We start from the raw sequence: 22880 nt of genomic DNA on the forward strand, positions 1-22880 counted from the left end.
TCCAACTGATTGATTTCCAGAAGCTGGGGCTCAGGGAGAGTACATAAGATGCTTTCTGGTCCACTGCACGAATTTCTTTTTTTATTTGACTCGTCTCTGAGTCCCAAAGGCCCACTCCGCCTCTAACCTCAATTACATAGGTCCTAGGAATTTTCAATTCTGGAGGTTAAAACAAAACCCTAGAAAGTTCTTAGGCTGCCCTGGGATTATAGGAAATCACTTAGCTCCCAGATGAAATAGTACCAGAAATGCAAACATTCAAATGACATTACTGACAGGGGTTATTTCTGTCATCTCTAATGATCTCCAGGGAGTGGAAACTCATTTCTTCCTAAGTTTTACTTCACTTTTTTGGTACCTCTGATTTTTAGGACATTTCCCTCTATTTATTTCCAGAACCTGCCTCTCTTTTTATTTCTAGTCATCTTCTCAATTTTTGCTTTCTGGGATGAAGTAGAACAAATTGTATCCCTTCTCCACTATGACATATCTTCATATATTTTAAGACAACTACTGTGGCCCTCTATCTTCTCTGCTTTAGGGAGAAATCTTTCAGTTCCTTTAATTGATCTTTGTATGCAATAAACTCAAGACCTGTCATTATCTTTGTGCCCCTCTTTTGTGGTGTTTTGGCTAATGAATATCTTTCCCCCAGATAGGATAATAAAAATCCCACCATATTCTAGATGGGTTCTCACTGGTGTAGAATATAGTAATACTGCTTCCTCACGCAGTTGGGACACTATGTCTCTTTTAATTCATTTTAAAACTATTTCTTAATCATAAAAAGAAGGGCTATTACTAAAGTCACTCCTCAGAAAATACTACATATGAAATTATTGTAAATTTATTTGAAACCATGACAAAAAGTAGTCTTTTAATATATGAATAATAATAAGATAGATGACAACACTGAAAGTAGTGTAGAAATTCTACTTTCTAGTCAAAATTAGAGCAAAACTACTTTGAGATTCATGCCTTTATTCCTTGCATCATTTTCTTTCCTCACTCCCCTCACCTCTCCCTTCTCTTTTTTTCTTTTCCACAGACTCTTAGTTGGTATATCATTCAAAGAATGTTGTTTTTAAATCAGTAGTTTTTAAATCTATCTAGAAACCATAGGGATAGGAACAGCCACTTATCAAGTGACTATTATGTGCCAGGATCTATATAAGGTACTTGACAAACATTAGCTCATTTGATCCTCACAACAATCTTGAGAGGTAGGTGCTAATATCATCCCCATTTTACAGGTGAGGAAACTAGGGCAAAACAAGGGTTAAGTGACTTGCCAGGGTCACACATCTATTAAATGTTTCTTAACACATTTCAATTCAGCATCTTCCTGACACCAGGACAGAGTCTATCTACCACCCCACCTAGGTGCCATGGGACTAAGGTAAATTATTTAAAACATAAGATTCAACATCCTCCAATCTAAAAAGTCAAATAATCATTCTTGCACTGAGGATAGCATGGGACAATATATAGAGATCTAGCCTTGGAGGTAGAGACACCTGCATTCATATCCTTCATCTGACCTTGGGAAAATCAGTTTAACATCTCAGTGTTTGCAGGCAACTCTCTAAAACCAATATGATATAGACAAGGTATTGCTAGTATTGGCAAAGAAGGTTTCTTTATTGAGAATTTCATATAACAATGAAATCACAGATCCATCTCTATTCCCTACTAACCTTACATGTATATATTTGAAGGTTACCAAATGTTTTATATTGGTTATTTTATTTTTCCTTAAAACAACCCTTTGAAATAGGTAGGATAATTACTCTGTTCTCCATTTTATACATGAAGAATATGTAATGGAGAAAAAAACCTGATTTATCTATTATTAGTTCATTGTATCCATCAATATCTTAGAGCAAACTTATTTCATATCACAGTCTTAGGCTTTCCCACTAGCCACGGCCAAGCTGACAATTGACTTTTTCTTCCTTTATGTCACTCAAAATGATTGTCTTCCTTCAAGATTCACCTCAAGCATTTCCATGAAGAAGCCTTCCATGATCCCCTTTCACAAATGGATTACGGTGTTTCCTCTTCAGTGTCACTTGCACTGCCTTATTTAGATATTCTAGCACTCTTCCATTTATCCCCAATAGAATTCTATCTTCTTGAGGGCAGAGACCATTTCATTTTTGCTTCTGTATCCCCAAGTATCTAGAACAGTACCTTCCACAAAATGGTGGCTTATTAAAAGTTGGTTGAATTGAATTTATTTGACTAAAATTGTATGTAGGGCTCCTGGGACTGAATTGACTAACTTGTCATCATTCTCTGTGACAGCTTTGACTCATAAAGGGCCAATAACACAAGCCTTAGGCCCAAAACTTGATTCCTGCTTAAGTAACAAAGAAAATTCTTGGATTCAGGCCTGAAGTCCACATAGTTATAACTGGTTAACAACAAGGAGGTCTGAGATGCAAGCAAATTTAATTTCCAAGTGATAAATGTCAGATTAGGTCTATTTGTTTTTTTGAGCTAGAGTTTAGGCTAATAAATTTAAAGCTTTCCCCTGGTACCATTCTAGTTGGGAGTTGTGTGGTTTCCTGTAGTCCTAGGGCAGACTTAGAACTTCCCGTTAATTTATGTAGACTTTTGATTTACCTCCCGAATTGAAAATTTATTTCTATGACTTATAAAATTGGGGTTAGAGATGTGGGGAGGGTACCTTTGGGACTCAGCTTACTTTTATTAATTTATTTATTTTTACTTTTCTCTATCTTTGACTACTGAAACTTCCTTTCTCTTATCCTAACTTTTAGAACTCTGTTCAGCTACTGAGAATTAAGCAGATTAGAAGAATCCCAATATTCTTGGCTAATGTATTCTTAGACACTTACATAGCATAGATAGATGTTCTAAGACAAGAGTATTTAATTCAGGTCCATGAACTTGTTTTTAAAAATATATATGTATATATATACACTTATATACATACATATGTATATAAATAATAGTATTTCAATATACTTGTTTTTTTGGTAATCCTATATATTTTTTGAGAATTTAGAAATGTTATTTTAAGAAAGGGTCTGTAAGCTTAACCAGACAGAAAGAGGGATGTAAATACAGGGAAAAGTTAAGAATCCCTGGTGTAGATGGTCTCTAAAATCCTTTCCAGTTTCAAAATCGTGTGACTTTAATCTAGAGACTCATCCGATCATTCTTGCTTTTGATTATGACTAAATGTTTCGCCTATCCTGCCTAGGATTGGTGGCTTTGGGAAAGATGACCCTGTGGCCCATCACAGCCCAATTGCTGAGCTTAATATGTTCATGTAAAGCTGCCAAAAGGATAGGAGGTTCTGCAGCTTATTCTGTTGACTCACCTCTTTGTCTTCAAAGAGAACCAATAGCGCATAACAGTACAATGAGTTCTTCCAGGATGTCAACGATACCAAGTGATTGAGGCTGCATAAAGGCTGTCAAGGTATCTCAGGCAAGAAATTTTACAAAGTCATGTGTTAGATCCAGAAAAATAATGACAGGGACAGCTATCAGGATATCCTAATGCTCTCAGGAATATAGACTTTTGAGCACCAGCCTGGAATAATGGATAGAGTACTGAGCTTAGACATGAGAAAGCTTAGATGCTTATTAGCTATGAAAATCCTGAATAAAATTTTTCATCTGAATGCCAAGTTTTTCTTCTGTAAAATGGGAAAAGTAATACTTGTAGTATTTATCTCATGTACTCATTGTGAGGATCATGCAATCATGTATATAAACCATTTTATGCATTTTAAAAAAGAAAATCCCTCTACCAGTGTAGATCTGCAATTGTACTACAATTGATAATCTTAGAGAGTTGACTATGCCAGTGAAAGGTTAAGTGAATTGCCAAGGAGAGTCAAGATCACTAAGAAAAAGCTCTGACTTGGTAGGGGAAAAAAAAAAAAAGAAAAGAAAAAACTCAACAACCAAATTTTTTTTCAAATCTTCCAGCAAGGACATGAGAGGATAAAAGAAAATCAAAGTAAAAGAGGGGTTGAGAGGGAAGAGAGAAAGGGAGAGAGAAGGAAATAGAGAAGGTTATTGTTATTAATTCTTCCTTCTTGAATAGAACCAAAATATCAGGAGAGGATGCCATGACATGCAAGTGAATTGGATTTAAATGAGAAAGCGCTAAGAAAGGTCATCTGCCTCACTTTCTCCTCTGGAGGTATTTGGACATGGAGAAGAAGAGGGAGAGGGATAAATTAAGGATGACCTTTAACTTGCAAATTTTTTATACATTTCTACTCATGTGCAAAACTCCTCAAATGTTTCCTGCCTTGAGTAGGTACAAATTGAGTGTCAATTAGGGAAAGAAAATATTTATTATTAAACAACATAAAAAATAAAAATATAAAGAATATATGAAAATTAAAATTATACATATCAAATTAGATTACCCTACAATCAATATAAAATACGACTTCATAGTTTGCTATCATTGTATAATAGAACATATTTTTGAATTAACTATTTGAAAAATACCAATCTTTTATTTTTCATAGCATATTACTTTTTATACTTTTCGCCAGATTCTATTAATTTGAAAACTAAGAGAAAATGAAATTAAAAGTCTCTTAAAATTAATTGCACTTCTAAAAATATGCATGTAGGTGACAAACTTGTATAAATAAAGAATAACTAAAATTTTAAAATATATAGTTATCATTATCAAATAAAATTATACTTCTCAAAGCAACTTTCTTCTTAATTAAAACAATTAATTAAGGAGATTTGTGACTGTACATAAGATAAGATTGCATTGTCATAATATCGAAAAACAGAAGGGAATAGAATATTTCTATAGCTGAAATACTTATAAATGCTCAGCTTAGCTACATTCAAATGGTTATTCAGAATTTTATGCATGTTAAACATGAAAAATATATAGTTTAAATTACATAAAATCTAATTATTTTTTCTAATTATTATGTAAGTAATAGTTGTTTGGTCGAATAGAACATCTGACAACTGATAGAATTTTTATATCATTATTATTTTCCTTGAAATTCAATCAGTTTTACAACACATGCAAAAATATTGACAATGGTGGTACAAAGTCAAAAAAGATAGTGATGAAGCTTCAAGTTATGGGAGAGTGGTTCAGAATGTGAAAAACTCACAAAAGTGATTTCACAGCCACAAGAGCCCTTTATTGCTATAAAAAAGTTCACTGGCTAATCAAAATGATTAAGCAGCAGCCATTTAAGGTCAGAGGTAAAGATGTGCATTATGTCTACATCAGCATCGACATGATGGGTTACCAGGATGTGGGGTATGCTAATAAAAGATAATGAAGATACTTTGATTACAAAGGTTAAGTGTAGGGTGAGATTGTCTCCAGTGAGCCTGCTAAGGGGGAAGAAGGGTCCCTTATCTGCAAGATCCTTACTGATATGATGAGTAGAATAAGACTTTAGTCATGCTGACAAGATAAAACAGTTCCAGGAATTTGTCCTTTCTTCATATGTGTGTTAAGGCTGTCAATGGGAACAGGATGGACTCATTTAGAGTTCACATCATTCCTGAAAATGGCTTCATTATATCAATAGCATTTACAATAGTCTCACCAGGGGCCCCCTTCCTGGGCACCTTGGGCTTTCTGATTTTCTTTCAGTATATATACAAAAGCAGGAATTGGAATATGTCTTCCTTATTTAGAGGTTGCCTTGCTAACCATTCTAGCATACTGTTTCTCACATATGCACACCTACATGTTACTTAGAGGTATTATTAGGGTTGGGATAGGGAATATGCTGTTTTAAAAATTCAAGTACTTCTGAAACTAAATTTCCAAGTTTACTTCCCATCAGACCACTTAATCAGAAAAGAGAGTAGTCAAAATAAACCTAGGTTAAAAGCAAGTTGCTTGAAATATATCAGCAGTGAATGCATTTTTAGATGTTCAAATGAGATAAACATTCTGATACCAAAATGTCACTTCAAAAGAAGCTATTTACAAGGTTGCTTTTCACTTTTCTCAGGCAGGCTGTACTGACAAACCATTATGTTACTGATGATTCATCTGTGTGATGTGTTGACAATAGGTGCTTTGTTTAAAAAGAGAGTCAATCCAATTGACATAACAGCCATTGAAAGATTCTTGGGAGTTTCTCCAGGAGATTGTTAAGCAATGCATACATCACACTCAAATTTACTATTATCTGTTAAGGGACCTGATCCCTAGAAATTATAATCTTTTCCACCATTTGATGTTGGAACAGTATGAGTAGTCCATCTTGATATATAATTGCAGTCTCTCCTGTTGTAACAATCGGTGAACCACTAGGATACCTCTATGCTTAAGCTTGTAAAGATTCAACTTTTTCCCAGAGTATTATACTTCCTTTGAAATGCCACTCAATTCAAAATAGTTGTAAATACAGAATTTTCTTCTGAAGATATTTGAAATGTTTTCATCAAATATTTTCACAAGGAAGGAAGGTGAATGAATTGGAAGCAACAAATAAAATAACAGTATGTTCTTAATGAAGAAGTTAATGGACCAATTGTAACTCTGTTCTGATTGGACCTCCATCTGAAGCATGATATTCAGTTGTGGGTATTATATTTTAGAAAGGGTATTCAGAAAGTGGAAGTAATCCTAAGATGATCAGGATGGTTGTCGCACAGAGAAAGGCTGAAAGAGCTTGGGATGGTTAGTATGGAATAGAGAATATTTGGTATCTCCAAATATTTGAAGAGAAGTCATGTAGAAGAGGTTTGGATTGATTGGCTTGGTCCCAGAGGGTAGAAATAGGAGCAGTGGATTTCTAGAATAAAGTGTAAAAGAGCTATAGAAGTCTTAGTAAGCTTCAAAACTTCAGAGTAGCATATGTAGAGCCATTTCTTAAAGTTCTAATATTCAAAAGTAAAGTTGATTTCCTTCTTTTTCTTCTAATTTTTCTTGGCTACTGTTTTTTGCCTCAGAAAGATCTGGGTTTGAATTTCACCCTGGCTGAGTCATTGAACCACTTAGCCTCAGTTTCCCCATTTGTAAAATGGGGGTAATAACAACTACCTCAATGGATTTTATCAAAGAGATAACATGTAAAGCACTTTGTAAGCCTTAAAAGTTCTAAATTAATATTAGCTAGTTCTTATTGTTATTATTATTTTTTTATTACTCATGGGATAACTAGGTGAACATTTATGATGGATATTATAGACAGAGTCCTGTTTCAAGTATAGGTTGGACTTGAAATCTCTGTTTTCACCTTCAAGATGCTATGTACCTCTGAAATCCTCTTTCCCAGTCATCCCCCTCTTCAGGCACAATAAAGTGAGCCAAGCACCGTACAAAGAAAGAAACAGACAGTCATATTTTGCCTCAATACAGTCTTTTAATTTATTTTGTTTCCAGTTTTCACCCCGAACTTCAACTTTTTCCACCTTTGGGCTATGGGAAAGTGTGTATCTGAACACATGTGTATCCATCTATCACACAGTATGTCAGGTTAGCAGGATAATGGGACCAACTGGGAAAAAAAATCCCACAAAGAGAACACTCCTGCCTATAGTTTCTAGGTCAGAACCTGCTTTAACGAAGTAAGCTGTGAAGGGCCCTTTATTTTGTTACTTGTTTAATTAAGATAACAGATGTTACTATTATATAAGTCCTAGTGAGTGGCTGTTTAATAGGCCACTCTTTCATAAGGTTTGTGACTGGTGAAAACCAGCTCAAACAACCATTTCCTTTGTAGGAAATTCTCCTACAATTAAATTGAATAAACAATGCACCCAGTATCCATTCATACAAAGGAGACAGCTTTAATGGGGCAGGAGTGTTCCAACAGAAGAATTTCCTAGTTTAAAAGGCCAGTTTAATTCTCTGTTTTATCTGTCTGCCACTAAGTCGGCTTGACAATCACACACACTGGGAAAATATTTTAAGGTGGTTAGAAACCCAGTTTTCCACTGGAAAGAGTTGGGGTGGGTGGGCAGGCAAAAGGCTCACTGAGGGCTCCTGTGGAAGTCTGGTAGGTATGAGGGACAGGAAGAAAGGAAATAGGAGTTTTCTTTATTTTGGTTTTATTTTATTTTATTCATTATTTTGGTGAAGTGTGGAAATAAATAACACTAAACCAGTTGATAGACTGAGGACCAACTTGTCCTTGACTATGGAACCTATGAGATGTCAACTCATCTCCCTAAAGTCTATTTCTCAAGGGCTTGATACAAATAGAGGGTTCTCAGCATGGCTCTTGTGAACTTGAAAGATATTTTGATAACTATGTGAATCGAATCACTTCCCTTTGTCATCCTATGTATTTTATTATATTTTAAAATATGACTTTCAGAAGGAATCCCTAGGTCCTGTGAGATGCCCATGAGACAAAAGAGATTAAAAGCCTCTGGGCTAGATGATCTCTAAGCTTCCTTTCTTAGCTGCAAAATTGTACAATTCTATTCCTTTTTTAAAGAGAACAAATACAATATAACTTGGACTTTTATTTAGTTATTTAATCTGTTTATCTGCTTTTCTGACAGTTTTTTCTTCATTCATTCATGTTCATTAAGTCCTTCCTTCCCTCTCTCCTTCCCTCCCTTTCTCCTTCTCTCCCTCCCTCCTTTCCTTCTTTCCTTCATCCTTCCCTCTCCTTTCCTCCCTTTCTCCCTCGTTCCTTCCATTCCTTCCTTCTTTCTTTCATTCCTTCTTTTCTTCCTTCCTCTTTTATTCTTCTTTCTCTATATTTCTTTTTATCTTTCCCTTCCTTCCTCTTTTTCTTTTTAAAGGGACCAAACTATTTTGAACCCCAACCAAAAAAAAAAGTTACATTCAAGGATACCATTCAAACAATGGTTATAAATAAATTTTTTTTCCCACAGTTGTTTCTACATGGAGGCAGAAGAATTGGCTGGCTACAGCAAGAAAAGATTAGTAAGAAGGAAGAGTAGTATAAGAAAGTCCTTGTTAGCTCTGAGTCAAGTGGATTAACTGCACCCCTAACAGTGTGACTCAAATGGCTCTGATCCATCTGTCGAATATGCCCTCCACTAATGTCCCTTTTGGTTGCCCCTTTGTGGCAGGATGTGCACCATTTTAAAAAGTTACAATAGAGTTTATGCTCAGACAGCTCCTACCAACCTGGAAAGGATCTCTCTACCTTACTCAGTGCTTGTTACTTAGAAAGTGCTTAATGAATATTTTATCTAATCTACCTGTCATCCAACTGCAAAGGTTGTTAAATTTAAAGAAGTCCATCATTAGATTGGTTGCAGGGTAATACATTTTGCAGCATTTCCAGAGAAAAGCAATAGGATACAGTGAAAAGAGCACTCGATTTGGAATCAGGGAAGCAAGTTTCACATTGTGGTCCTACCTCAGACAAATTAATTTCACTGGTATGGTCCTTGGTTTCCCCCTCTGTAAGATGGTAGGGTTAAACCCATGAGTTTAAATATTTAGAGCTAGAAGTGCTCTTTGAGATCATTGAATATCAAATTTCTTAATCTAGACCTGTGAAGTTTATGTAGACACATACAAGATAGATAATTGTATTTCAACATGATTGAGTTCCTTTGCAATCTTATGTAATTTGCTTTATTCATTTAAAGCATTATTCTGAAGAGGGATCCATAAACTGTAAGATCCAGATTGCTGATACTAAAAAGGCAAAGAAGTCCCAATCTCCTAATTTTACATGTGGGTAAACTAAGTCTTAAGGAGATAATGACTTGCCTTAAATTATGTAGGTAACTACAAGAAAGAGGATTTAAATCAAAATTCTCAAACTCTAAAATCAGTGCTCTTTCTATTACATCATGTCATCCAAGTCCAAGTCAATGATTTCTAAGCTCTAAATCCACTTTGAATCTTTACAATTTTTGTTTTAAAGCATTTGAAAAGATATTAAATGTTTTACATTTGAAAGGCAATAAAAGGTAATATTCTTCGTCTATCCTGTTCCTATTACCACATATGTTTCTATATTATAAAATGTCAGTGGGAGACTCATCTTTCTGAATGGCCAAAGATTCTTCCTTAATACTTAATCAGGTGTAATCAAGAGATATTCAAGGGCCACTAGGAGCATGGCTGAAGTCAGGAAGACTCACGTTTCTGAGTTCAAAACTGGCCTTACATAATTAACTAGCTATAGGATCCTGGGCAAGTCACTTCACCCTGTTTGCCTCAGTTTCATTACCTGTAAAATGAGTTGGGTAAATCATTTTGCCAAGAAAACCCCAAATGCCCTCCCAAAGAATCAGACATAAATGAAATGACTGAACAAAATAAGAAGTGTTCAGACGAGCTCAGTGCTTGACTAAATGAATCCTTCCCACATAATAATTTGGCACAAAAGGAGGCTGCATTTAGATTCTTTGGCTTATTCCATGGTACTATTGTTAGGGTTAAACAATTTATCCTCAAATTATAGACAATTTGTTTCCTCTTAATTATCTCCAAACCCTTCTTCTGAACTGAGTTGTAAAGAAGCATTTCCCTTTCTGAAGAGGGGCTGGAAGAGGCGTTTCCTATGTAAAGTGTAACCACACCACAACTTTTCTAAATAGAGGCTTTTACCAACCACCTGGAATTCTCACCAGGCAACCTCTCATTCCACTCTATGCTCCCTCCAGGTACCATATGCTGTAATTATATGGCAAGCCAAGTACTGCTCTAATTAGATCATTTGGCAAAAGGGATTTAGAAACACCAGGATAGATATTTACCAGCACCGATCTCATTAACATTGGCGTGTTATGTGGGAGTGAAATATCAGGGTAAGAAGCTATCCCCCAAATACAGAGGTCACAGATCACATGCTGTCTTGGATGGGCCAGTCTGCTTCTGTACATCAGAGAGCTGAGGACCAGACTTCTTCATCAGGGATGTGAAGGATCCTAATGATCTGCCTGGCTAATGACCTATGCCAGCCAGTGATCTTAAGGGCCCAAAGCTTTGTTTACAAGGTTCAGCTATCCAGCCACAAGCATGAAGTTCTCACCACGCTTAATGACACGCTGTCTCTGACTTGGCTGTGGCCATGACCACTTAAGATCCCTTAATGGCATGGGACTATATTCTTTTCAGAATAGAAACTTTGATGAGATGTTTCCAAATTTTATTTGTTTTTTTTTTTTTTTCATTTCTACATGCAGTTCTTCACTAAGAGAACTATAGTTATGACATACCTAATCTCTTCCTCATTATATGGTGTACTTGTAGAATTCAATGATCTTCCTTAAAAAAGGTTTTCGGCAATGTTTTCCCCTGCTCAAAGACCACCAATGGTCCTTACTGGCCAACATGATTAATTATGAATTCTTTAGATGGTCCTTCAATCAAACCCAACACTTCTGAATTGTGCTGTTTCCCCCTAAGGAAGTCCTCCTCTAATAATTCTAATAAATGTGTGCTCAGTCTTGTCTACATTATGAACTTTCCAATGTATATATTATTTCCTGGCCCTTCACTCCCGTTATCTTCTATCTCTTCTTTCAAATTATCCTATTCTAGTAAATCTTCCACGATTGGTTCTGCTATACTCATGAGTGTTCAATCCTTTGTTTCCTCCCAATATCTCAAATGCAGATTCAGATCCAATAAACATTTATTAAACCATGTTCCAGATAGTGTGCTGGAAATACAAAAGAAAAACAAAACAAAACAAAACAACAAATCAAACAAAACAAATCCTGACCTTAAGGAGCTAATGTTCTACTGAGGAGATACAAGAAGACATACAAATATGTAAGGATAAATTAGTACAAAGCAGATAGTTAGATATATCTGTATGCATATTGATTATCTATCTAGCCATCCATCAATATATTATCCATGTCTTTATCTATCTATCTATCTATCTATCTATCTATCTATCTATCTATCTATCCATCCATCCATCATCTATCTATCTACCTACCTATTATCTACCTATCTTTCTGGGCAAGTGGATGGCCCTGGAATCAGGAGAATTTGAATTCACTTGGCCTTAAACACATTAGTTGTGTGATCCTGGGTAATTGACTTACTTCATCCTATTTTCCTCAGTTCTTTGCTATAAAATAAGCTAAAGAAGGAAATGTCAGTATTTTTGCCAAGAAAACCCTATATGGGGTCACAGAGAGTTGGACATGACTGAATAACAACAAAAATCTATTTATATTGGAATAAGTACATGTAGATAAGTAAGAAAATACATGTAGGGGCAGCCAGGTGAAGTGGGTGGGAATCTGGAGGACCTGAGTTCAAATTTGACCTCAGATACTTAACACTTCCTAGCTTGTGACCCTGGGCAAGTCACCTGACCCAATCGCCTCAGCAAATAAATAAAAAAATAATAAAAATTAAATTAAAAAATACATGTAAATAAATAAAAATATAAACATAATTTTACCCCATATATGAGATAAAATACTAGTAATTATACAGAGAATTGAATGTGAAGAAAGAAGAGCTGAGTTGAAGTTCTCGCTTTGAAATATTCTGTTTGTATGACCGTGGTGGTTAAATCATATAATTTCTTTAATGTTCCAGGTAATTATTTCAGTTCTAAGTCTCAGAGAAGGTATTTATTGGCACTAATAGAGAGTGTTTCCTCACCTGATAATTCCCTTTTATGTGAATGAAAACACAGAACTAGATTATCCCTTCAAATGGAGTCTGAGAAAACATTAACAATGATGGGGAGGGGGAACAGGTAGAAAGGGAATCAGCTAATGCAAGATATGGCCTGTGAGTTGTGCTTTGGAGGAATATGGGGATCCTAAGAAATGGAGATGAGGATAAAGATACTCAGTGATCTCTTAGATACTTAGCTTGAAGTATATCAACTATTTTTATACATATTCATGTTCTGCTTTAAAAGTGGTCATTTCACATTTATGTTTTTGGTCACAGCCACTAGATTATAAATTCTTGGAGGCAGGCCCTGAATCCTTTATTTATTTGAAATGTTCTCTTTCTCTCCCTTCTCCTCCTTCACTTAGATGTTCAGCATATATAAGTGCCCCATAAATGATTGATTCATTCAATAATTCAGTAGACATTTACTAAGTGCCAACTACATACAGAGCACAGCAGCAGCTGCTGGGGGAGATGCAAAGTTGAGATAAGAAGAAATCTTACTTTGTATGAATCTATTCACAGGACAAGGAGCATATATATGTATATATATATCTATATATGTATATATCTATATATATGTAGATAGATAGATAGATAGATAGATAGATAGATAGATAGACACACACATATATTTAACTGTTATGCAGACTAACACAGATTAAATCTATTATTTAGGTGTATGGGGAGGGCAGATTGTTCCTGAAAGGCCCTTCTGTGAAGGGTTCATAGAGCAGTCAGCACTTGATTTGGGCTTCAGAGAATAGCAATTTCCAGGCAAGAGGAAAGGTAGACATTATAGCATGGGGAATAAGATAATCAAAGTCAAAGTACAAGGCCAATTTGGGGTCCAGAGGAATTCAGTTCGTTGGGATCATATTGTGGATCAACAGAATTTCAAGCTGGAAGGAATGAGGAACCAGAGAATTAAAAGACTCGCTGTTGTTTGGCCTTTATTCATTTTTTTTTCTGAGGCAGGTGGGATTAAGTGACTCGTGAACTTGTGAAATGTTAAATGTCTGAGGCTGTTTTTGAACTTGGGTTGATGCACAATCCATTGCTCCATCTAGTTGCCCTGTGGTCTTTATTCTTTAAGAAGACTATGACATCAGGGAGGTGATGCTATGATATGCAAGTGGATTGGATTTAAGTGAGGGAGGACTAGGCAAGGTCACCTGGTTAACCTTCACCCTCCAGAGCCATCTGGTCCAGTGGATAGACATAAATCAGGAAGACTGGAAATGGTCTCCATGCAATGACTTTTTAAACTAAGGTCTTTAAAAGGTCTAAGTTAAACTGAGACAATGTCCAATCAGTGATTAAAGCTGGGTAAAAAATGAGGCAAAGAATAGCTAATAATAATAATAATGTTTCTGACCAAAACAGGAACAATTACTATTTATATTCACTTTGAGGCGATCAGGGCCCAAACCAACTGTTGCTTGTCCTAGGACAAGCCTGTCAGTAAGAGCCATATTGAGTTGGATTAAAAGGACTTGCCTCAGTTAACTCAAAAGTAGGGTCAGAGATGGGATTTGAATACTTACAAGTGTCTTTTACTAGCCAGGCATTAATTTTTGCTTCTTAGGTAGTGTCTTCTATACAATGAATGTCAGACAAAGGTGTTTTTTTGACTTGATAGGGCATTAGGAACCATTTGAGATTTTCAAAGAAAGGGGATGGCATATTTCATATAAGGGAAATTAGTCTGGGCAGTGCTATGAAGGATGGATTACAGGGGGAGGATTGTGGATGTAAGCTTCAAATAAGTTATTTTTTTGATCTCACAGCAAAGTTATGATATTGGATAGTGTATTGTTCTCCCCATTTTACAGAAACAGGGATTGACTCAGAGAATTTATATATAAATATATATATATATATATATATATATATATATATATATACATACATATATATATATATTTATTTAAATGTGAAAAACTAGTAAGAACTAGAACCAAGATTAGAATTTGGATTTTCTACCTTCAAAATCAGAATTATCTTTACTCCACAAAATCAATATTATATAATGTAGAGGATCTTGAAATACAAGTCAGGGTTTCAATCCCTCCTCACTTCTAGAAGTGTGACCCTAGACATGTTACTCAATTTTTTCATTCTTAAAATGAGGTGATTGGAAACATTAGTGTCTAAGGTCCTTTCTAGCTCTAAACCTAAAATCCAGATTGAGTTGGATTAAAAGACTTGCCTCAATTAACTCAGAAGTAGGGTCAGAGGTGGGATTTGTATACAAGTTCTTTTGAAATGGAGATGTGAAAATTAACCACTTCATTTAATTCATGAGAAGATGGCCAACCATATACCAGACCCACCAAGAGATCACAGAACTTAAGCTGGTAGATGTCCAAGCCTTTTAGTCGATCCTAAAGATATTCCCATTTGACTCTTAATCAGAATTTTGAAGTAGTAAAGGACCATAGGCTGCCTCTTTCAGTCTATTTTCTCAGCTTCCCATCCACTCTTCAGTCAGTCTACAACAGGTGGGTCCTACTGATGTAATGAGAGAACAAAAAGGCAGGTTGAAGGAACCATGCTGCTTAAGCCATGAAGGAGTAAAACAGAGTCCCTCCAAAAGGAAAGGAAAACTAAGCAAGGAGAAAATCTGACTTCAAGATGCAAAGAAGGCGGTTCAGCAAACCTTGTTTCCAGAAACTTGTCACGACTTAGACTAATTGTAGATATTCATTTGACAGGAGAGAGAAACTTGGCTGCCGTTCCATACACTGTTTCAGGTCTCTGCCAGAAAGTGTAGGGTTTGCTATTGGTGTGTTTTATATTTCCCTAAAGAGCCCAGATGCTAAGGTGATGGGTACTTATGTAGATTTTTTGTACATAAACATAAATATTCTGACAAGCAATGAGTGGTCCAGGGATGGCTTGTAAGAGAAAAATGGCCTTTTTCTGGAGATTATAGTTAAAGCATTTGTCCTTCATTCTAGCAAGTGACTCAGCTTCATTGGAGTATAGGATTCCTTTGGGAATTGGCAGAGATAAGACTGAAAAGGTGAGATTGGGTTCCCTCATGAAGGTTACTTAGAAGTTTGGCTTTATTTGCTAGGCAGTAAGGAATTACCGAAAATCTTTGAATATACAAGTTTCATGATGGAGATATATTTTAAGAAGATGAGCCTAGCAGGAAATTTAAATTGAGACAATGTGAAGAAAGGGATTAAAGAAAACTAATGGGCAGCAAAGTGGGCCGGTGGATAGAATGATGTGTCTGGAATCAGGAAAAGTTATATTCCTGAGTTCAAATATGGTTTCAGATCCTTATTAGCTGTGTGACCCTAAACAAATTACTTAACCTTGTTTGCCTCAGTTTCCTCATCTATAAAATGAGCTGGGAAGGAAATGGCCAATTCCTTTGATCTCCTTGGGGTTACAGAGAGTTGGATACAACTGAAATGACAAGGGTCCCAGTTAGTTCTAAAATCCCATGCTCTTCCTTACATCTTCTACTTATGTTCCAGCTCTAGAACCAAAGAATTCTGACTAAGTAGTACTGTCTTCCAGATAAGCTTTAGGTCTGGTTCTACTCATCTTCCTTCTCATCTTCCTCCTTTTTTTTTTTTCCTCAGCATCATAATGGCTATTTACGCAGTGTGTTCTAAAAGCCCTAGTAAAGTTTAAAGCTTTAATAATATAGTACTTTTTATAAAATGTTTTATAAACATTATTGAATATGAACCTCCCCAAATCCCTCTGAAATAGATATTACAGATAGTATTATTCCTATTTTACATATGAGGAGGAAATTAAGGTTGAGGTCAGTTAAACAATGCATCCAGTTGTACAGCTGGCAAGAGATAGGACTAGAAAATAGTCCACATAAAGATGGCCCCAGACAAAATCTTCACATCCTATCCGGCTGTTCACCCAGGTCATGTTCTTATTGATCCTGTTGCACAAGTACTCTTTCTCCCCTTCCCATTCTTTCTCTGAACATTTTAAACAAAACAATATTGTATTTTTAAAAATGCTTGTCAACTGAATATTCTACAAATTAACTTACCATCCCTGTTACTCTCTAGACTATATTCGATACTTCATTTCCCATCACTGCTCTACTATGCTCACCACTTGTATATATGTATCCTCCTTGCCTATTGCAACATAAAATCCATGAAGACAAAGATTGTCTTGCTTTTTTTATTTATATCTCAGAACTTAACACATTACTTGTCACAAGGGAAGCATTTAATAAAGGTTTTTTTCATTTTGTCTGTCTGCCTCAATTTCCTTAGCTATAAAATGGGGATAATAATAGCACTTACCTCTCAAGGGTTGTTTAAAATGTGATATCTGTAAAAACACTTAGCTCAAAGTCTAGCACATAGTAAGTACTTCATAAATCCTTGTTTTCTCCCCGTTCCTATTCCTCCATTCCTCTCTTCCTGCATTCATTCATCTCTCCCTCCCTCCCTCCATTCATTCAATTGTTCATTCCTGACTTCCTAACTCCAGGTCCAATTCTTTAGTCTCCACAACAGGATATGCAAATGAGTCAAAAGTTGCAGGTGCAAAGTTGGAGGGCTCCTGTAACTGCTGTCTCTCTCTCCCTCCCCGCCCCCAGTGCTGAACATGGAAAATTAAAATGATAGAGTACTACCAATATACAGGGTAGCAGATTTATATCCAGAGCAGTGATACTAGCATTTCCTTGATGTTGCTTTGCCTCCCAGGCAGGATTTCCATTATTATGGAGATGAACTGCCTCTAATTATTGCAATAACATAATTGTTCCCCAGGGCAGAATTCCTAATAACATCCATGTACAGCTCTCCAGCAATAGTAAGAGATATCCTGAGGGCAGGTTTCTCATTAAGCCTCACATCCAGAGCCACTCTGCCTCTGGAAGAAAAGCAGGAGGCCTGAAGCAATGAACCTTCTTTCCACCCCAGGATGGGTCTGCTGGGTATCACGTTCCCATCGCCTTCCAGCCCACAGGTGTATGTATCCAGCTCAGAATTCTATGTAATACAGGCCTTGGCAGCCCAGAGCACAGATTCCACCTTTCTACTCCATAGACACTTTGAACTCAAAGCCTCTGGGAAGAGATTCAAATTAGTGACACAATACAATTGCATCTCCAAAGCAAAACTCACTGCATCCCAGACAACTGACACATGAATGTGATTTTTATTCCCCTTTGAGTTGAAATGATCTCTTCACAGTGTGTCAGATGAAATCTGATTATGCTGTTGGTGCCAGGCAAACCTCAAAAAATATGGATTTCAGTTCGGTCACAAAGTCCTAAGAATAAGAATGCTTTAAAAAAAATGGTGTAGTTTCAAAATCGATCCCATGCCCCAAATCTTGACCTGAGTTTCTTTGGCTGAGAGGGCTGGGGACTATAATTATATTGAAATCTCTTTCAAATTAAATGCTATTTATAGCTCTGCATTTCGTTTCAGAAGCTGGAAGTGGCTAAATTTAGTTTCTATTAATAAATTATTGTTATATTAGCGTTTTATCCCTTAATCCTGCTTCCAGTTTTCCTCCTCTCTGACCCATCCTTTATGTGGGTACCAAAATAATCCTCTTAAACCAAAGGTCTGACCATGTCATTCCCCTGCTTGAAAATCTTCAGTGAATAAAATACAGACTTCCTTATCTCGGGATATAAAGCCCCTTGCTGACTGACTCCAACCTGCCTTTGCACACTGATTTCATTTTTGCTCCCCACATGTTCTATGATGTAGCCAAACAGACCTCACTCACTCTGTCCTGAATCCAGCATCCTCCCTCTCATCTTTCTGCCTCTCTATTCATTCTACCTCCTATTATCCTTATGGCCCTTCAAGGGTCCACTACAGTAGCTCTGACTTGGCCTAAATATGCTAGTTATTCAGGTTTTCTCCCTCTTCAAATCATTTTATACTTAGTCACATGTGTAAACACTCCATGATCTCCTTCCCCCCCCATTGTAATTCCTTGCAAGAAAGGTATATATATTCTTTATTTTTTAAAATTCCTAGTACCTAACATAATGCTTCATACACAAGAGCTAATAAATGCTTGTTGAATGAATATCAGTTCAATATCTGCCTCACAACAGACTAAATAAGATATGTGAAAATGTCATTTAAATTACTTTGCTGTTTAGTCATTTTTAGTTATGTCAACCCCTAGTGACCCTTTCCCCTTGGGATTTTCTTGGCAAAGAAACTGAAGTGATTTGCCATATCCTTTTCTGGCTCATTTTACAGAGAAGGATACTGAGGAATAATAAAAGCATCTAACTCCCAGCATTGTTTTGGGGGTTAAATAATATAGTATTTACAAAGGCCTTTGTAAGACATAAAGTATTATATAAATACTAACTTAACTTAGTATTATTATGATTATAGGAAGGCTTTTGTAAATGGCTGGACTCAAATTTCTCATTATTTTTCCTGTAAAAATGGAAAGTTTTCCATTTCCCTGAGAAGTCAAAGATAGTGAAAGTGATGGTAATTAATGATAGCTTACATCCTTCTCCTTGTCTTTTCTATTAAGTGACTTGCCCAGGGTCACACAGTAGTAAGTATCTGATTAAGTAATTCAGGCCAGGCATTCTATCCACTGTGCCGCCTGTCATTCTAAATTAATCTGTAGCTATATTAAGTCAAAAACAATAAAATTTCATTCATTTCTCTAATATTATTGACCAATGATAAAAATTGCCTAAACACAGTTTTTTTCCAGTTTATTGTACTTAGCTATAATTTATAATCTTAGAGAGTTATTTCAGGCCCACCTTAACTCCTTAACTCACTTATGATCAAGCACTCAGAAAACAATCATTTATCAAACTGTTAATATATTTCAGGAAATTTGCTAAGTGTTCAAGTAACAAAGGATGGCAAGAACAATGCTTGTCCTCAAGGAGCTGATATTCAAATGAAAAAATAACATTTCAATAGTCAGATACATATAGGAGAAACAGTATTGCTGGAAGGTAACAAAAGAGAGCTCATTAGGTGGGAAAGGCCTCTGGATGAAATCAGGATTTGGTCTGAATCTTGAAGGAGAGCAGAGAAATTAGGGGACAAGATAAGGGGAGAGTATTATAGACTAGCACAGTCTGTACAGGTATAGAGATGAGAGAGATGAAGTGTTGTATTGGAGAAACAGCAAACAGGTCAGGATTAAGGGATGAATGACTTATCAATAATATACCTTTGCCATTTCTGTTAAGAGACTAATCTACAGCGAGAGTTACAGGGCAACAAGTTCATGGAAAATGACTTTCTATGGTCACACAATCGGTATGTTTTAGAAGAAGGATTTGAAGTTAGAATTTCTAACTCCAAATCCAGCATATTGTCCACTATGACACATTGCTTAACCTTGCATCCCTTGCCTGAAGTAGGATCATGCAACTAAAATGGTCTTGACTGGTTACCCCTCTTATAAATGGGATGTAAGAATATCATATTGAGTTCTTCGTAACATGTATTAAGAAGCAAAATCGAACATATCCAAAGAATTCTAAAACATCATATGTCTTCTTTAAGATCAAATTCAAAACTATAAAAATGCTCATAATATTTAACCTTATATAGATATTTTGTGTTTTAGTGATACTGAAAATATGAATAAATGTCAATACCAAGGAATTAAAACATTCTCTTGGATTTTGAAATATCCTATATCTCTCTACTGCTAGCATGCCCACTTCCAAATCAAATTTAACTTTCCATGGTCTTAGACAACGGTTGTCCTCAAAAAATCTTCCTCAGGCTTTTTGATTCTCTTCAACAACACTGGATGTCAACATTTTAATTTATTTTAAAAGTCAGGAAGACCAGAATTCAAATCCAGCCTCAGACATCTGACAAATCATTTAATCTCTGTCTACCTTAATTTCCTCATCTGTAAAATGAGAAATAATAAAAATACATAACTCTTAGGGTTATTTTAAGGCTAAAATAATACAGTATTTATAAAGGCCTTCGCAGGACATAAAGTATATGATGATGATGATGATATAGGAGGTTTTTTTTTAAATGCCTTGATTTCAAATATCCCATAATTTTTCCTAAAAAAATAAGTAGAAAGATTTCCATTTTCCTGAGAAGTCAAAGACAGTGAAAATTAATTAATGATAGTTCCTTCCCTTTGTCTCATCTATTGCAGTCCTGTTTTTGTCTACCTAAATATGGTCTACTTTTGGTTAAAAAGAAGAATTGCTGGGTGAAATACTGTGTTATTGAAAATGAGCTAACAGGGAGGGACTGGCCTAATGCTATTGGAGATGAAGGTGATAAGTAGGAGGTAGGATGGCAAAGGAGCTTTGTTCCAGTCTTGCTACATTGCTAGCATTTGCAAATGGTGCAGTAATATTAGGGATTTGTTATCAGGATGCTAAGGGAAACATTTCACTCACTACTATAGGAAGGTATAAAGAGACCGACCATAGTCGATGCAGTCCTTTCCCATATAACACATATTCCACTTTTTTGTTTTGATTTATCAGTGTGGGGAACTTCTAATAGAAAAAAGGGTCTCTCTACTAATACAATTTTGGACTTATTCTGCAATGCACAGCTTTTGAGTTGAATGAGGCACTGAGGTTAAGTGACTTACTTGCCCAGAGTCATCCAGTCAATAGTGATCAAAGGTAACACTTGGACCAATGACTTCCTTAGTGATGGTGGATTTTTATATAACTACTCTGCACTTCCCCAGTTAAAAAACACAAGTTATTTCATGGAATTAATACAGCATATTTAAAAGAGTAATTAATGGTCATGCTATAGGAATTTAAATATGGACTGAATTCAGGAGCTGCACGATCATATGGATACCCCAGTGTCCCAGGTTTGACTAAGGATTTGATTAAACCGTCTGAAGTTCAAGTAGTTACATCACTTCTCTCATCCACCAGAAATCAAGGAGGACACCATACTCCGAATTTAATATATGTATGAACACACCAACAGTAAACTATGTCAGATTTGTTTGCAGAAATCATTAATAAGGACAACAAAATTATAGGCAATTATCCAATTTGCATATGCAAATCCAATGAGTTACAAGTATAAAGGGTATGTATACATTTTTACAGGCTTCCCCATTGCATCCTTGAGTAGTTGACCTTTTGTATCTATTAAAAATCATTATGTATCCAGATGGCAAGTGCTGTCTTACCTGTGACAAATAGACGTAGAAATAATTGCCATTTTCAGACAGACTAATTGAGTAGTTTGCAAAAAGAGGGTAAGGGATAATTTGCAGGGATGACAGTCAAAGAAAAAGGTTCTACAAATATCTGCCATTTGGTTCCATTCATACCCATTATACCATTTACATCATATGTTATACATACATATACCAAAATTCAAAGTGTAATTTACAAAGAGAAAGAATCTGGTGGAAAGTAGGTTGTATTATAACAATTTTGTATGAGAAAGAAAACATATTTTCTCACTTATCTTTAGGACATAGGACTATATCCCTTAGAGACATGGAGGGGGAGAAGGAGAGGAAGGAAAGGAGAGAGGGAGTGATGGAGAAATGGATGGAGGGAGGGAGAGGGAGAAAAGGAGAGAGGGAGAAGAAGAGGAAGAGAGAGAAAGAAAGGGAGGAGAGGGAGGGGAAGAGGAAAAAGAGGGAAAGGGGGAAAAGAGAGAAGGAGGGAAAGAGGAGAGGAAGAGGGAGAGAAAGAGGGAGGAAGGGAGGGAGAGAAAGACAACAGAGACAGACACACAGAGAAATTATGTCTTTCTGTCAGAAATTATGTCCTTTGGTAAAGGACCACTATAAATTTTCATCAGTTTACAAAAGGTTGCTATCAAAAGCCATTAGTTCTTAAAATCTAAAATCTTAAAATCAAAGAAATGAAACCCAATTCATATCTCTTAAAAAAAAAAACCAAACTGATTCATTTTCCTTTTCAGGAAATTCTTTTCCTGCTCCTTCTCTAGTTCTGCTTCCTTTTTTTTTTTTTTTTTTTTTTCAGCTCAGGGAATTTACCTCCTGAGCTGTGGTTTGCCTGTGGTTCTGTGAGGACCCTAAGGTAGAGCATTTGGAGCATGCTCAGGGCTATTTGGGTTGGAAAACAATGGTTTTATTATAATAGATCTAGAGTTAAAAGGTCCCTTAGAGAGGTTGAGTACTCCAAACCCTTCATTTTACAGTTGAGGAAACTGAAGCCTGTCCAGGAGGGACATTGAATGAATAGTCCAGGATACCAGTAATATGGCTGAAATGGGATTTCAACCAACATTCTTAGACCCCAAATCTTGCATCCATTCCACTGCACCCAGCTGCCTCACCCTGGA

At 36.0% G+C, this 22880-nt stretch overlaps 1 protein-coding gene across 1 annotated transcript in view; it reads right to left on the minus strand.

The window, feature by feature from the left end:
* Positions 1-22880, minus strand: part of CNTN4 (contactin 4) — a 607439-nt gene that overhangs the window by 129009 nt on the left and 455550 nt on the right.

Source organism: Sminthopsis crassicaudata, chromosome 1 (genome assembly GCF_048593235.1).
Source record: "Sminthopsis crassicaudata isolate SCR6 chromosome 1, ASM4859323v1, whole genome shotgun sequence".
Lineage (NCBI taxonomy): Eukaryota > Metazoa > Chordata > Mammalia > Dasyuromorphia > Dasyuridae > Sminthopsis > Sminthopsis crassicaudata.